The sequence below is a fragment of the Ceratotherium simum genome, chromosome 26, assembly GCF_057802395.1.
Source record: "Ceratotherium simum simum isolate JZ-2026a chromosome 26, ASM5780239v1, whole genome shotgun sequence".
Classification (NCBI taxonomy): Eukaryota; Metazoa; Chordata; class Mammalia; order Perissodactyla; family Rhinocerotidae; genus Ceratotherium; species Ceratotherium simum.
In genome coordinates, this window is record NC_141925.1 from 26161204 (window position 1) to 26179573 (window position 18370).

An 18370-nucleotide genomic window follows, 5' to 3' on the forward strand; every position below is an offset into this window, starting at 1 on the left:
CCCTCACATATATGGTCAAATGATTTTTGACAAGGGTGCCAAGAACATTCAATGGGGAAAGGACAGTCTTTTCAACAAATAGTGCTGGGAAAACTGATATCCACATGCAAAAGAATGAAGTTGGACCCTTACCCACCACCACATACAAAAATTAACTCAAAATGGATCAAGGACATAAAACAATAAAACTAGAATATAATGTAGGACAAAGGTTTCACAACATTGGATCTGGCAAGGATTTCTTGGATATGACACCAAAGGCACAGGTAACAAAAGAAAAAATAGACAAATTGGACTTCATAAAAATTTTAAAATGTTGTGCATCAAAAGACAGTATCCACAGAGTAAAAAGGCAACCCACAGAATGGGATAAAACATTTGCAAATCATATATCTGATAAGAGATTAATATCTAGAATATATAGAGAACTCCTAAAACTCAACAACAAAAAATTGAACAACCCAATTCAAAAATAGGCATAGAATTTTTTTTTTTTTTTTGGTGAGGAAGAGTAGCCCTGAGCTGACATCTGTTGCCAATCCTCCTCTTTTTGCTGAGGAAGATTGGCCCTGGGCTAACATCCATGCCCATCGTCCTCTACTTTATATGTGGGACACCTTCTGCAGCATGGCTTGATAAGCAGTGCATAGGTCCACGCCTGAGATCCAAACCTGCGAACTCTAGGCTGCCGAAGTGGAGCATGTGAACTTAACCACTACGCCACCGGGCAGGCCCCTTGAATAGATATTTCTTAAAAATATATACACAAATGGCCAATAAGCACATGAAAAGATGCTCAACACCGCTGATCATTAGGAGAATGCAAATCAAAACTAGAATACGATACTGTCTTATATCCATTAGGATGGTTACTATCAAAAAAACAGAAAATGACAAGTGTTGGTGAGGATGTAGAGAAATTGGAACCCTTGTGCCCTGTTGGTGGGAATGTAAAATGGTACAGTCACTGTTGAAAACAGTATGGTAGTTCCTCAAAAAATTAAAATTGGAATTACTGTATGATCCAGTGAGAGAGAGAGAGAGATGTATTTTAAGGAATTGGCTCATGCGATTGCGGAGGCTTGGTAAGTTCAAAATCTGCAGGGTAGGCTGGCAGACTGGAGACCTAGGAAAGAATTGCAGTTTGAGCAGTCTGCTGCCAGAATTCCTTCTTGCTAGGGGGAGGTCAGTCTTTATTATGTTATTTGATAAAGGAATGAGAGAGAGAAGAAAACAAAGATATTTTCTTAATACACACATATACATATTCATAACAAAATAAGAAAGAAATACTCATGACAAATACAGTTCTCATTTCTGTAACTGGTCACGTGGTTGCAGATCAGCAAGCATCTCAGCTGATCACTGTTCTTTACCTGTTGGGGTGACCCAGATCTTCATTCCTGAAGGGTCCTGGGCCATTAGTAATCCTGCCTGAATTGGGTTGTTGTCGTTTTCCGTTGACTTTAATCACAGGGAATGGTAATACTAAGAGACACACTATAGGATCCCCTGTATTCCAGACATATCTCTGTTGTAGAGTAGTAGTAGTCCAGTTTCCTCTTGGTAGTCAGCATCAGTCACCCCAGCCAGCATAGCAAATCCTTTCTTTGCCCTCTTGATTCAGAGGCATGAGAACCCCAAAGTGGCAAGTGGCAGTCTTAATTTCCAGTTCAGTAGAATTATTATTGTGTCTCCTAATAGGAGCATTTCTCCTTTTGGAATTAAGACCTATAGGCGAGCAGAGCATAAAGTTGTGAGGACAGTTAGCAAAAATTTTACTAGTGGGTCATTAGAGATGCCAATTCTATTTCCACCCCCTGATTCCTGGACCTGTGAGTCCTGGCTATGGGAGAAACAGCACCATATATTGGACGCTGATTCAGAGCATATAAGGCTCCTGGAGAACCTTGCTCCAGCCCTGCAAGGTATTGCCAACTAGCTGGCACTGTAACTGAGTCTTTGAAAGGCCATTCCACCATTCTATCAAGCCAGCTGCTTCAAGATGGTGGGGAACATGGTAAGGCCAGTGAATTCCATGAGCATGGGCCCGTTGCTGCACTTCATTTGCTATGAAGTGAGTTCCTTGACCAGAAGCAATGCTGTGTGGAATATCATGATAGTGAACAAGGCATTTTGTAAGTCCATGGATGATAGTTTTGGCAGAAGTATTGTGTCCAGGAAAGGCAAATCCATATCCAAAGTGTCTATTCCAATAAGAACAAAATATTGCCCCTTCCATGACAGAAGTGGTCCAGTGTAATCAACCTGCCACCAGGTAGCTGGCTGATCACTCTGTGGAATAGTGCCATATCATGAACTCATTGTTGGTCTATGAGCTGGCAAACTGGGCATTCAGCAGTGGCTGTAGCCAGGTCAGCCTTGATGAATGGAAGTCCATGTTGCTGATCCCATGCATAACCTCCAACCCAGTCATCATGGCCACTTTGTTCATGAACTCTTTGGGCAATGACAGGAGCAGCCAGGGAAAGAGGCTGACTGGTATCCACAAAACAGGCTATCCTAGCCACTTGTTAAAACCCTCTTCTGCTGAAGTCACCCTTTGGTGGGCATTCACAAGAGACACAAATATCTTCATGTTTTCACCCATTCAGAGAAGTAGATCCACATATCTCTTTCCCAGATTTGTTACCAATTTTCTAGTCATGTTTATTCCAAGTTCCTGACCATCCAGCCAAACCACTGGCCACAGTCCATGAACTGGTATATAAAAACTTGTTGGGCCATTTCTCCTTCCAAGCAAAATGAATAACCAGATGCACTGCTTGAAGTTCTGCCCACTGGGAGGATTTCTCTTTACCATTGTCCTTCAGGGATGTCCCAGAAAGGGGCTATAGTACTGCAGATGTGCACTCTTGGGTCGTGCTTGAATATCTTGCAGAACCATCTGTAAATCAGGCCCAAGTTTTCTCTTCCTCTGTCAACTGATCACAGGGAACTTCCTATGAGGCCATAGGAGCAAGCTGGAAGAGAGAAGGTAGAATAGCAGGAGTTGGGACCATGGATATTTGGGCTACTTCTTCATGTAACTTACTTCTGCCTCCACAGCCTGCTGAGACTTCAGTCTAGTTATAGTTCCAGAAGCAAAAAGGGGTGGTGGGGGTGAGTCCTGAAGAGAATCAGCAGTGTCTTGCAAGGCAACCAACTCAGGAGAGGGTATTAGTTTTGTAGGGCAATGCAGGATAAATCTCAGACAGGGGTAGAGAGGCTGCTTCTACTGGCAAAGAAGATTCAACAGAATTTAGGGGCTCAATGTCCCCAACTTCATCAGGGTATTCTCACATGTCCCTTTCCAAATTTCAGGATCCCATTCCTTCCTCATCAATGCCCTCACTTTTCAATTTGCATTGTAATTCAACCACTCACAGGATGAGATTCTGGGTTTGGTTTTCAACAATCTCAGCTCTGTGGCTACAGAAGTAAAAATCTCTTTCAGCATAGACATAGAATCTTTCACGTCATTTATACAGCACCTGAGCTGGGAGTTTGAATTCCTGATCTCATCCTTTTCTTTCCCTGCTTTGTCCAGTGACATTAGGAGCAAGCAGCCAATCTCATTATATTCATTAGTTTGACAAAAATGTTCAAGATGTCATACACATGGTTACCCAGATCTTTGCCTCTAATAAGTGTATGATTAGGACTATCCAGTGGTGATATTTTGCATATTTCTATTTTCATATCATGTCATAGACTATATCGTTACTACTACCTTCTTTACCACTGGAAACAGAATCATTAGTGCCTTTAAATCTAATAAATTAGAGAATCAATTCCAGAAACCCCAGAACCAATTCATAAAATTCATCCTTAAGATTCTGCTCCTTTACAACTACTCCTAGCATCAAAATCTGTATCAATCAGGATTCTCCAAAGAAACAGAACCAACAGGATGGGATATATCTATACATCTATATTTATATCTACATAGCTGTATAGATCTAGATATATATAGATATACAGACTCACAGGGTATGTACTGTTAAAGTGAGGGCATTGAGAGCATTAGCTAATGTTAAAGTGAAAGGGAGAGAGAAAGAGAGAGATTGATTGATTTTAAGGAATTGGCTTATGTGATTGTGGAGGCTTGGTAAATCCAAAGTCTGCAGGGTAGGCTGGCAGTCTGGAGACCCCAGGAAGAGTTGCAGTTTGAGCCCAAAGGCAGTCTGCTGGCAGAACTCCTTCTTGCTGAGGGGAGGTCAGTCTTTATTCTATTAAGGCCTTCAACTGATTGGATGAGGCCCATCCTTATATGTAGGATAATCTGCTTTACTCAAAGTCCACTAATTTAAATGTTAATCTCACCAAAAAACACCTTCACAGAAATGTCCAGAACAACATTTGACCAAATATCTGGCCGCCACGGCCCAGCCAAGTTAACACATAAAATTAACCATCACAAATGGTTGTCTCTGAGTAGTGAGATTATGAATTTAAAATTTATTTTTGCTACTTTTTCTATGATGATTGTGTGTTATTTTTGCAATAATAAAATCAAATATATATATATATGTACCTTTTTGTTTTTTTGGCGAGGAAGATTGGCCCTGAGCTAACATCTGTGCCAATCTTCCTCTATTTTGTATGTGGGACAACGCCACAGCATGGCTTAATGAGTGGTGTGTAAGTCCATACCCAGGATCTGAACCCACAAACTGCTGGCCACCAAAATGGAGTGCATAAAATTAACCACTATGCCACCAGGCCAGCCTCTTCAAATATATATTTTTAATAGTTAAAAAAAAGATTTGTTTTATGAAGTCTTCCTGGTAGCTTGGCACTGAGAATATACCATTATAGCTCTTTAGTACATTGTGTATGTTACAGGTGTTATTATATGTTTGTCTCTTTAACAGACTAGGAAGTCTTTGAAGGAAAGGACTTTCTCTTTTCCTGTGTATATGTTTACCCTAAGCACAGTACTCTGCCATTAAATAGACACTCAAAGAATGAATGGCCAACAACAGGAAAAATATTATTCAAAATGAATACTATTACTCCACTTCCCCATTCCAAACCTGCCCCATTTCTGGAATTTCCTTGACCTCTTTCCTTGACCTAGGCTATAAATGGTACATAAATGGTAACCACGTAACACACGCTTCAAAATTCTGTCAATTTTATGTCCAAAATGCCTCTAGCCCCCGGGCTTTTGCTGTCTCCATTTCGATTGCTTTACCTTGAATATCCCACTTATTAAAACATGTGTTTTACTAAAAAAATAGTACATGCTTAAACTATTTTTGAAAGCATCCTAAAATTAAAAAAAAAAAAACAGATTTTTTTAAAACTAGACAATTCCATCATCCATTTGGGAAAAAACCAAACATGTAGAATAGCCAGAAAATTTCTGAAAAAAATACTGATGAAGAGGATCTAGCCCTACCAAATTTTGAAACACATTGTAAAACCACAGTAAGTAAAAACAATATGGTGTTGATACTTGAATAGATAGACAGAGCTATGGAGAAGAATATAGTCCAAAGTACATCCAGATACATCTGAGAATGTAGTATATGCTACTAATTGCATTACGCATTAATGGTGGAAAAGGTGAATTATTCTGGAAAAATACAAAACTGAATTCTGTGTAAGTTTTTCCCAAATACCAATAACCAATTTTCCAGTTCTCAGACACCAATTCTCTGATTGTCCAACACCAGCTAGGTGTCTAATAACTTAACTCAATTCTCACACTATCTGGAGTTAGCACAGACCCCACAGTTAAGGGCTCAGTCCCACAAGACTGCCTCCACTTCAGACACCAGTTGCAAGTCCCAGGTCCCCGGGCTACCTGAACTTCTGTCCAATTTGGCTACAAATTTGGGAGTTCCTACAATCCCCTCCTCAGGTTTGAAATTTTTTGAGACTGACTCAGAACTCAGGAAATCACTTTACTTAGGTTGAGTGGTTTATTATAAAGGATACAACTCAGGAACAGCCAAATGGAAGAGATGCACAGAACAGGGTACTGGAGGAGTGATGCAGAGCTTCCATGCCCTCTGGATGCACCACCCTACCAGGACATCAATGTGTTCACCCACTCTGGTTGTTTGAGCATTTTTATAACCCATCTCTAGGTCCCCTCCACTCCCCAGAGGTTGGGGCTGTGGGGCTGAGGGTTTCCACCTCTAATCACGTGTTTGGTCTTTCTGGTGACCAGCCTTCATCCTGAGGCTATCTAGGGTCCCCACCTTGACTCACCTCATTAACACAGACTCAGGTGTACTCCAAAGAGGATTGTTACGGATAACAAAAGATACTCCTATCACTCGGAAAACCAACAGTTTGAGGAGTTCTGTACCAGGAACCAGGGACAAAGATTAAATATATACTTTTATTATATCACAGATTCTTGTCTCATTCCTTACCAAAATAAATTCCAAATGAATCAAAGATTAAAATAAAAAACAAAACCTTAAAAATACAAAAGAAAATATGGGAGGAACTGTTAAATGCTTTCTAAGGGTGTAAGGCCTGTTTTATACGATATAGCACAAAATTCAAAAGCCCATTTATAAAAAGGATACATCGGGGTCAGCCCTGCGGCGCAAGCGGTTAAGTGTGCGCTCTCCGCTGCGGTGGCCCAGGGTTGGCCGGTTTGAATCCCGGGCTCACACCGATGCACTGCTTGTTAAACCATGCTGTGGCGGCATCCCATATAAAGTAGAGGAAGATGGGCAAGGATGTTAGCCCAGGGCCAGTCTTCCTCAGCAAAAAAAAAAAGAGGAGGATTGGCATTGGATGTTAGTTCAGGGTTGGTCCTCCTCACAAAAAAAAAACAAAAAAACAGATACATCTGACTACATGAAAAAAATGTTTTAATGTTTAATTGGAAAAAAGTCATAAATACAAGATACAAACAATACTGGGGCAAGTTAATTGCAACACAGAAAACATAAAGAGTTCCTACAAATCCATAAGAAACCGAATAGGAAAACAGACAAAACACAAGAATAAACAGTTCACAGAAAAAGAACCATAAATGGCTCTTACATATAAGATATATACGCTCAACTTCACTGTCAATAAACAAAACTTTAAGATATCATTTTTCACCTACAAAATTGGCAAGGACAGACATGAAATGTTAAACACCTTAAGGTATACACTTCTCGTCCTTTAGCAATACATATATATATATTTAGAGGATTTAATAAAAATAAGAAACTGTACATACTTTATATATTTTATAGTTTCATGTATATACTTCTGCTTCCCCTGTACATAAATCTAAGGAGGTTTGCAAAAATGAAAAGATTCTGAATTTTTTTGTATAGTTAATGTTAATATTTTGATGTATATTCTCTGTCCTTTTTTGTAGAGATGCATGAGGAGAGGTTACAAAAATGAGAATATATTATACATGTCATTTAAAACATATTTCTCCCCTCTTATCAAGAACACCTATTTATGTCATTAAATACACTTTCATCATCTTCCGCATGGACCTTTCAACACCCTTCATTCTGTCTGATTTTCCCATCCTCAGTCTTCTCCATTAGTTCATCCTTCATTCCGTCTCCTGGGTTATCTTCATCACCAGTTCTTTAGCTTCTCACTGCAGGTAGGCTTAGACCCAGACTTCTTAACTAGCAAACCAGGCCATAACAGTCAGGACAAACTACTTCTCTAGATCTGCCTCTTGCAAACTTCTTCCTTCCATCCTATATATCCACCTTTCACCAGGCATGCCAGTCCCTTCCACTGTCACTCTCTGTCTGGGATCACTCTCCTAATCCCTCTTCTGCTGCAAAGTATCTACGTACCTCTCAAAATCCCATTCAGAACTCACCTCCTCCAAGAAGCCTTCCCTGATGCCAGACAGAGTTAACACCTTTGTGCTCAGAGTACTTCATTCATCTCTTAAATATAACATCCTATACTTTACTGCCATTTAGCTGTTTACAAGTTTATCTCCCTACTTAGGCTATGTGCTTCTTGAGGATTAAGGGTCATATTTATTTCTATACTCACTGGATGGAGATTGGGATGGGGATGAGAATGAGGACAGGAGAGAAGAGGTCCTCAGAGAGTGTTTCAGGCTGAAGAAAAGCAGGCACAATGTTCCAAGAACTGAAAAGTTCAGAATGACCAGAACATAAAGTGAGAGGGGAAGAGAGAAGAGTTTTAAGCCTGGAGAGGTAGGCACAAGATGTAGTTGACTCTGGAAGCATATTAATGTGTTTAGATTTCAGTCTAAGGTCTTGGGGATAACTGAGGGACTATAAGCAGAGCTGTAGCTTATAGATTTACTTTTGATAGATTGTTCCAATAGTAACATGGGGAATAAAGGCAAACCAACTACTTAGGGCACTATGGTAGTTATCCAAGTAAGAAATGATCATGTCCTAACCCTGAGTGGTGTAAATGGGGATGGAGAATCCCCATCAATGAATAATAACCAAGAAGCAAAAAGTTTATTTGGGGTCTCAAAAATTGCAATTTAGGGAGCATAGTTTCAAGTAGAAACGCAAGTAGTGTCCCACTAGGGCATAAAAGTCAGAGGCTTTTAAAGGCAAAGAAGAAAAGTTGGATTACAAAGAATTTTAAATAGAGTTGGAGGTAGAGATCTAGTCTTGGCTAAACATTGATTGACTATTGGTTCTATCTTCAGAAAGTCCACAATCCTCAGTCTTTGTGATCAGGATGTCCATACTCCTGCTGACTTCTCAAACAATTGCTTGTAAAATAATTGCCATTTTGGCCCAGTTCAAAGGTTTGGCCCAGTCAAGGGCCAAGGTTCAAGACAACAAAGCAGTTTCTCTGGAAAGGCAGCTTCAACTTCATTTTAAAATAGCTCAACTTAGTGTGGGGGACATTGGTGGAGTGTGTGGAGCCTCTGCCATGGGGCAACTGGGTCTGCTTCAGGGGATCAGAGTGTGCACAAGAGGCAGGACTGTATTGATGGTGTGTGTGGCCCTGTGTGCAGTGAGGCTTGTTGGCTGCAGAAGACTTGCGCTTCTCAAACAGCCACGTAGGAGATTGGCCCCACCTTCCAAAGCCTGAAACAATTGGGTGCTCCCATGCCTGCACCCAGCCCCACCTAGCTGCAATCCTGAGAGAGCTGACAAGAGCCTTATAGGCCAGAGGCCTACAGCAATTGTAAGCCCCTGAGCCTGACAACCAGCCACACTGCGGGACCTACTAACTTAACAGAAAAACTGCAACAGGAATGTGCTATTAGACCTTGCAGCCAACTGTGTTGGGGCTCCCCACACCCCATAAACAGACTGAAGCTTCCATAACAGCCACACACAGCTGAGCATTACAACCAGCTGGCCAGGGGGACAGCTCAGCCTCCCTGGGCATCTATAGCAAGAGCACCCTGCCACAACAGAAGGACACACAAAGCCCACCCGGGGGTCACTCCTGTAACATTTGGAACTGGTGACGAGAGGGAAGCACACTGCTGGGCCTCATAAGGCACCTCTTGCATAAGGTCACCTCTCCATGATCAGGAGACGTAGTTGACCTACCTAATACATAGATATGAGCACAGAAAAAGAGGCAAAATGAGGAGGCAAAGGAGTATGTTCCAAGAAGGAAACAGGACAAACCTCCAGAAAAAGAACTAAATGAAACAGACATGAGCAATCTACCTGACAAAGTGTTCAAACGAAGAGTCATAAGGGTGCTCACTTATCTTGGGAGAAGAATGGATGAACTGGGTGAGAACATCAACAAAGAAATGGAAAATTAAAAAAAAAAGAGCCAATCAGAAATGAAGAATACAATACTGGAAATGCAAAATTCACTAGAGGGACTCAAAAGCAGAGTAGATGATACAGAAGGATGGATCAGCGAGCTGGATGAAAGACTAGAGGAAATCACCCAAGATGAACAGATAAAAGAAAAAAGAATTAAAAAGAGTGAGAACAGTCTAAGGGACCTCTGGGACAACATCAAGTGCACTAACATCGTGTTATAGGTATCCCAAAAGGAGAAGAGAGAGACAAAGGGGCAGAGAAGCTATTTGAAGAAATAATAGCTGAAAACTTTCCTAACCTAAGGAAGGAAACAGACATTCAGGTACAGGAAGCACAGAGAGCACCAAACAAGATGAACCCAAAGAGGCCCACACCAAGACACATCATAATTAAAATGTCCAGAATTAAAGATAAAGAGAGAATCCTAGAAGCAGCAAGAGAAAGGCAACAAGTTACATATAAAGGAAACCACATAAGGCTATCAGCTGACTTCTCAGCAGAAGCCTTACAGGCTAGAAGAGACTAGCATGATATATTTAAAGTGCTAAAAGGAGAAAGCCTACAGCCAAGAATACTCTACCCAGCAAGGTTATCATTCAGAATGGAAGGAGAGGTAAAGAGTTGCCCAGACAAGCAAAAATTAAAGGAGTTAATCACCAAGAAAACAGTCCTACAAGAAATGTTAAAGGGACTTATTTAAGGGCAAAAGAGAAGACCTCAAATGGGAAAAAATTATCTATTTCCATGATAAGAAGTTAATGGATATGGGGCCGGCCCTGTGGCTTGGTGGTTAAGTGCGCGCGCTGCAATGCTGGTGGCCTGGGTTCGGATCCCGGGTGCGCATCGAGGCACCACTTCTCCATCCATCCTGAGGCCGAGTCCCACATACAGCAACTAGAAGGATGTGCAGCTATGACATACAACCATCTACTGGGGCTTGGGGGGGAAAAAATAAAATAAAAAAAATAAATAAAAAATAGAAGGTAATGGATACAAACACACAAAAAGGAGGTTAGATATGATAACAAAAACATAAAATGTGGGAGGAGGGGAGTAAAAGAGTAGAGCTTTTAGAAAGAGGTCAAACTAAAGAGACCATCAAGTTAATATAGATTGCTATATACATAGGTTATTATATATGAACCTCACGGTAATCACAAACCAGAAACCTATAATAAATACACAAAAAACAAAGAGAAAGGAACCCAAACATAATACTAAAGAAAGCCATCAAAGCACAAGGGAAGAGAGCAACACAAGAAGAAAGGAACAGAGAAGAACGACTAAAACACCCAGAAATAAAGTAACAAAATGGCAATAAGTATGTATTTATCAATAGCTACTTTAAATGTCAATGGAATAAATGTTCCAATCAAAAGGCGTAGGATGGGGACCAGCCCGGTGGTGTAGTGGTTAAGTGAGTACGCTCCACTGCGGTGGCCCAGGGTTCAGATCCCGGGCATGCACCAACACACCACTTGTCAAGCCATGCTGTGGTGGCATCCCATATAAAGTGGAGGAAGATGGGCACAGATGTTAGCCCAGGGCCAGTCTTCCTCAGCAACAAGAGGAGGATTGGCAACAGATGTTAGCTCAGGGCTAATCTTCCTCACACACACACACACACACATAAAAGGCATAGGGTGGCTGACTGGATAAAAAAACAAGACCCATATATATGCCTCATACAAGAGACACACTTTAGACCTAAAGACACTCACAAACTGAAAGTGAAGGGATGGAAAAAGATATTCCATGCAAATGGCAATGAAAAGAAAGCTGGGGTAGCAATACTTATGTAAGACAAAATGGACTTTAAAACAAAAACTGTAACAAGAGACAAAGAAGGGCACTACATAATGATCAAGGGAACAAACCAACAAGAGGATATAACATTTATAAATATTTATGCACTCAACATAGGAGCACCCTAAATATATAGAGCAATTATTAACAGACATAAAAGGAGAAATAGGCAGCAACACAATAATAGTAGGGGACTTTAACACTCCACTTACACCAATGGATAGATCATCCAAACAGAAGATCAATAAGGAAACATTGGCCTTAAATGACACACTAAACCAGATGGGCTTAGTAGATATATACAGAACATTCCATCCAAAAACCAAAGAATACACATTCTTTTCAAATGCACATGGAGCATTCTCCAGGATTGATCACATTTTTGGCCATGAAACAAGTCTCAATAAGTTTAAGAAGACTGAAATAATACCAAGCATCTTTTCTGACCACAACAGTATGAAACTAGAAATCAATTATACGGGGGCCAGCCTCGTGGCTTAGCGATTAAGTGCACACGCTCCGCCACTGGCGGCCCGGGTTCGGATCCCCGGCGTGCACCGACGCACAGCTTCTCCAGCCATGCTGAGGCCACGTCCCACATACAGCAACTAGAAGGATGTGCAACTATGACATACAACTATCTACTGGGGCTTTGGGGAAAAAAAAACAGGAGGATTGGCAATACATGTTAGCTCAGAGCCGGTCTTCCTCAGCAAAAAGAGGAGGATTAGCATGGATGTTAGCTCGGGGCTTATCTTCCTCACAAAAAAAAAAAAAAAAGAAATCAATTATAGGAAGAAAATCAGAAAAGTCACAACCATGTGGAGATTAAACAAAATGCTACTGAACAATGACTGGGTCAATGAAGAAATCAAAGGAGAAATTAAAAAATACCTGGAGACAAATGACAATGAAAATACAACATGCCAGAATTTATGGGATACAGCAAAAGTGGTTCTAAGAGGGAAGTTTATAGCAGTACAGGCCTACCTCAACAAACAAGAAAAATATCAAGTAAGCTATCTTAAACTACACCTAACAGAATTAGAAAAAGAAAAACAAGCAAAGCCCCAAGTCAGCAGAGAGGGAAATAATAAAAATTAGAGCAGAAATAAATGAATGAGAGACTAAAAAAACAGTAGAAAAAATCAAGGGCTGGTTCTTTGAAAAGATAAACAAAATTGACAAACCTTTAGTTAGACTCACCAAGAAAAAAAGAGAGAAGGCTCAAATAAATAAAACCAGAAGTGAAAGAGGAGAAATTAAAACAGACACCTCAGAAATACAAAAAAATTACAGGAGAGTACTACCAAACGCTATACTGCAATAAATTGGATAATCTAGAAGAAATGGATAAATTCTTAGAATCATACAACCTTCCAAAACTGAATCAAGAAGAAATATAGAATTTGAATAAACTAATCACCAGTAAGGAGATCAAAACAGTAATCAAAAACCTCACAAAAAATAAAATTCCAAGACAAGATGGCTTTCCTGGTGAATTCTACCAAACATTCAAAGAAGACTTAATACCTATCCTTCTCAAACTCTTCCCAAAAATTGAAGAGGAGGGGAAGTTTCCTAACTCATTCTATGAAGCCAACATTACCCTGATACCAAAACTGGACAAGGAAAACACAAAAAAAGAAAATTACAGGCCGATATCACTGATGAACATCGATGCAAAAATCCTCAACAAAATACTAGTAAATAGAATACAACAATACATTAAAATGATCATACAACATGATCAAGTGAGATTTATTCCAGGGATGCAGGAATGGTTCAACATCTGCAAATCAATCAACGTGATACACCAGATTAACAAACTGAAGAAGGAAAATCACATGATCATCTCAATGGGTGCAGAGAAAGCATTTGACAAGATAGAGCATCCATTTATGATAGAAACTCTGAATAACATGGGTATAGAAGGAAAGTACCTCAGCATAACAATGGCCATATATGACAAACCCACAGCTAATATCATTCTCAATGGTGAAAAACTGAAAGCTATTCCTCTAAGAACAGGAACCATACAACCAACCAGTGGTGAACCAACCACTTTCACCACTCCTATTTAACATAGTATTGGAAGTCATAGAGCAATCAGACAAGAAAAAGAAATAAAAGGGATCCAAATTGGAAAGGAAGAAGTGAAACTGTCACTTTTTACAGATGACATCATTTTATATATAGAAAACCCTAAAGAATCCACCAAAAAACTTTTAGAAATAATAAATGGATACGGTAAAGTTGCAGGATACACAATCAATATACAAAAATCAGTTGTGTTTCGATACACTAACAACAAAGTAGCAGAAAGAGAAATTGAGAATACAATCCCATTTACAATCGCAACAGAAAGCATAAAATACCTAGGAACAAACTTAACCAAAGAGGTGAAAGATCTGTGCACTGAAAGCTATAAAACATTATTGAAAGAAATTGAAGAAGGCACAAAGAATTGGAAAGATATTCTGTGTTGTTGGATTGGAAGAATTAACATGGTTAAAATGTCCATACTTCCTAAAGCAATCCATAGATTCAATGCAATCCCAATCAAAGTGCCAACAACACTTTTCACAAAAATAGAACGAAGAATCCTAAAATTTATATGGAACAACAAAAGAGCCCAAATAGCCAAAGCAATCCTGAGAAAAAAGAACAAAGCTGGAGGTATCACACTCCGTGGTTTCAAAATACACTATAAAGCTATAGTAACCAAAACAGCATGGTACTGGCACAAAAAGAGACACACAGATCAATGGAACAGAATTGAGAGCCCAGAATAAACTCACACATGTATGAACAGCTTATTTTCAACAAGGGAGCCAAGAACAGACAATGGAAAAAGGAAAGTCTCTTCAACAAATGGTGTTGGGAAAACTTGACAGCCACATGTAAAAAAATGAAAATAGACCATTATCTTACACCATACACAAAAATGAACTCAAAATGGATTAAAGACTTGAAGGAAAGACCTGAAACCTTGAAACTTCTAGAAGAAAACATAGGCAGTACGCTCTTCAACATCGGTCTTAGCAACATATTTTCAAGTACCATGTCTGACCAGGCAAGGGAAACAATAGAAAAAATAAACAAATGGGACTACATCGAACTAAAAACTTCTGCACAGCAAAGGAAACCATCAACAAAATGAAAAGACAATCTAACAATTGGGAGAAGATATTTGCAAATCATATATCTGATAACAGGTTAATATCCAAAATATATAAAGAACTCATACATCTCAACAACAAAAAAACTAAACCCAGTTAAAAAATGGGCAAAAGACCTGAACAGACATTTCTCCAAAGAAGATATACAGAAGGCCAACAGGCACATGACAAGATGTTCAACATCATTAACTATCAGGGAAATGCAAATCAAAACTACAATGAGATATCACCTCATGGCCATCAGAATGGTTATAATTAACAAGACAGGAAACAACAAGTTTTGGAGAGGATGTGGAGAGAAAGGAACCCTCATACACTGCTGGTGGGACTGCAAACTGGTGCAGCCGCTATGGAAAACAGTATGGAGATTCCTCAAAAAAATAAGAATAGAACTACCATATGATCCAGCTATTCCACTGCTGGGTATTTATCCAAAGAACTTGAAAACACCAATGCGTAAAGATACATGCACCCCTATGTTCATTGCAGCATTATTCACAATAGCCAAGACTTGGAAGCAACCTAGATGTCCATCAAGGGACAAATGGATAAAGAAGATGTGGTATCTATACACAACGGAATACTATTCAGCCATAAGAAACAATGAAATCCAACCATTTGTGACAACATGGATGGACCCTGAGGGTATTATGCTAAGCGAAATAAGTCAGAGGGAGAAAGTCAAATACTGTATGATCTCACTCATAAGTAGAGGATAAAAACAACAACAAACAATCACATAGAGACAGAGATTGGATTGGTGGTTACCACTGGGGAAGGGGGGAGGGAGAAGGGCAAAAGAGATGATTATGCACATGTGTGTGGTGATGGACTGTAATTAGTCTTTGGGTGGTGAACATGATGTAATCTACACAGAAATCGAAATATAATAATGTACACCTGAATTTATATAATGTTATAAACCAATGTTACTGCAATAAAAAAATAAAACAAAATAAAATGTGGCTCCACTACAGTCAATTTTGACATTTCCCCATTTTGATCAAGATCTTTCTTTGGAAGCATCACTGATCAACCATTTGAAAGCATTGCTGATCAACTATCAAGGCATCGTTGATCCCTCATCACCAGGAAGGCTCATTCCCAGTATGTCATGTCCTGGGTACAAGGGAAGGAGGTTTCCTTAGGAGCCTTAGACCACATTTTGAGCAACAAGGTGCCAGAGCAGAGAAAAGCCTTACAGTCAAGTTCCTTTAAGAGCAAACATTGTTTGAAGTTTCTCAGGTGAAGGCTCATAAGCCTTAGCAATCATTTCAAAGCACCGAGTGACCATTATCTGAGTGGCTTTTGTTTTTGGTGGGGCAGATTAGCCCCGAGCTAACATCCGTTGCCAATCCTCCTCTTTTTGCTGAGGAAGATTGGCCCCGGGTTAACATCCGTGCCCATCTTCCTCTACTTTATATGTGGGATGCCTGCCACAGCATGGCTTGATAAGCGGTGTGTAGGTCTGCACCCAGGATCTGACCCTGCCAACCCCAGGCTGCTGAAGCGAAGCATGTGAACCTAACCACTATGCCACTGGGCTGCCCCTCAAGTGGTGTTTTTATAACATCAAGCTATGCAGAAGAGACCAAGTTTTATGGCAGTGAGAATTCCCATAATAATAAACAAAGGCTAAGTCCAAATTGGAGAATAGATTTGAACCCAGAGGCAATTCCTGAGGGTAGCCAGCTAAAAACGTCAAAGAACTATGGGGTGTCAGTGGACACGACATTTAACCATTTAGCGTGTGCTCAGATTTTATCTAGTTCAGTTTTTACTTCACCAGAGGTATATACAACAAGAGGTGTTTATTACAGGACAAACCTCACCTTGTTCAGCTAGGAGATAATCAAGAGCAATTCTATATCTAATATAACTCATGCAAGGAAATCCAAAGATTTACCTTCGACAGCTATTGCTTTAGTGGCAGATTTAGCAATATTCCCCAGAGTTTTAGATGAATTTTTTTTCCTTTTTTTTTTGGTGAGAAAGATTGGCCCTGAGCTAACATCTGTTGCAGTCCTCCTCTTTTTGTTTGAGAAAGATTGACCCTGAGCTAACATCTGTGCCAATCCTCCTCTACCTTGTCACCACAGCATGGCTTGACAAGTGGTGTGTAGGTCCATGCCTGGGATCCAAGCCAACGAAACCCAGGCCAACAAAGCGGAGTGTGTAAACTTAATCACTACGCCACTAGGCCAGCCCCTAGACCAATTTCTGGTCACATATTCATTCAAGGCAGTGCTTACCCAAGGAAAAAGTATTTTCCCAAAACTAGTAGCTTCACTGGGGTTGATACCACCAGGCATTAAACACCCTTGACTATGTGTGCAATTATTTTCACATTTTAGTCTGTGAAATAGATTCAAAGGTGATGCCCAATGCCGAGTTTCTGATTGAGCATATAACTAAATAAGTGTAACCAGTAACGCAATTGCATAATGACCTTTAGTTTGATAGCGATTTAAACAGTGTGTTCACCACGGGTCTCTCTGCCAAGTACAAATGAAAATATACTCTAAGGGGGACACAAATGATGGAGTCATTACAATGAAATCGAGTAAACCAAGGATTTGATTGGTTAGGCAAGGAGTTCTAAACACTTAGCAGAAGGAATTAGTGGTGGGATGGCAGAGAGATTGGTAATTAAATATACTAAAAGATCTCTAGATTCATGTACAGAACGAGGCTTCTGATGACAAACCCAACAGTCAGCAAGATTTCCCCATTTTAGATTGGGAGATACAGATAAGAGTATTGTCTTTCCAATAAAGAGAGGGAGATAATAAGGTAAGGAGCAATGGTGAGTAAAAGGTGTGCAGACATAGTCCAGCCATCTGGGGAAAGCTGTCTGCCTCAGAAGTTGGGTGCTTCTCTTCCTAGACAATTTGATTTGGGAGCCTCTAGCATTTGTACAGGACCAGATGTCAGGTGGACACTTCTTCAGCTGTGAGATGTATCTCCAAGGTTAAATGCCTTATAGTTTTACAGCAGTGTCAGGGGTTAGGAGCACTTGGTAAAGTTTATGACATTTCATCAGAGAATAACACCCATAAGCAGCCATTTCTGACAGACTACACTGTCCCTAGAAATTGTTCAGACTGTATAGTAAAATGAAACTAAAAGGAAAATGGGAAATTGAGCTTCTAAAAGCTTACCAGTTCCAGAATGGGCAGCCTCCCCTCGAAGCTCCAGCTGGCTTCATGCTGAAACTTGCAAGTGCTTAACAAAACAGGGACAGCTGTAAACGGCTGGCAAGATCACCCAGGATAATTTAAAATCACAGTGGCCACTGTGGGGGTCCTTTTTAAGAGCCAGTAGTAGAGAAATTTTTAAAGTCAAGCTCGCCACCATCCTGCACAATTGCTCAAGACTAAATGTTACGGAAGCTGTAAATATTTACAAAGACCAGCAAAAACATCTTACCAAACTTGTTTTTTGTCCTGGGGGTTGGCTTAATAATCATCAGGTTGGGTTCCCAAAATATGGTCAAACAAAATGTGGTTGCATCTCATTTTTCAGTCAGAGATGGTTGGACAGAAGTGTGGGTTGCACTCCAATGAAGGCTACAGGTCCCACCAAACTGCTGCCAGCCACAGGACAATTACACCGGCCCTTAGAAGGAACGTTCTGATTAGACAAGGTTAT

At 40.1% G+C, this 18370-nt stretch overlaps 1 long non-coding RNA gene across 1 annotated transcript in view; it reads right to left on the bottom strand.

Annotated features, from left to right (window-relative positions):
- Positions 1-18370, bottom strand: part of LOC147913635 (uncharacterized) — a 49617-nt gene that overhangs the window by 21697 nt on the left and 9550 nt on the right. The window contains exons 4-5 of the long non-coding RNA XR_015548573.1: positions 18149-18337; positions 1377-2984 (exon numbers count right to left, since the gene is read on the bottom strand). This is a non-coding gene — a long non-coding RNA (uncharacterized LOC147913635). The remainder of the gene's footprint in view (positions 1-1376; positions 2985-18148; positions 18338-18370) is intronic.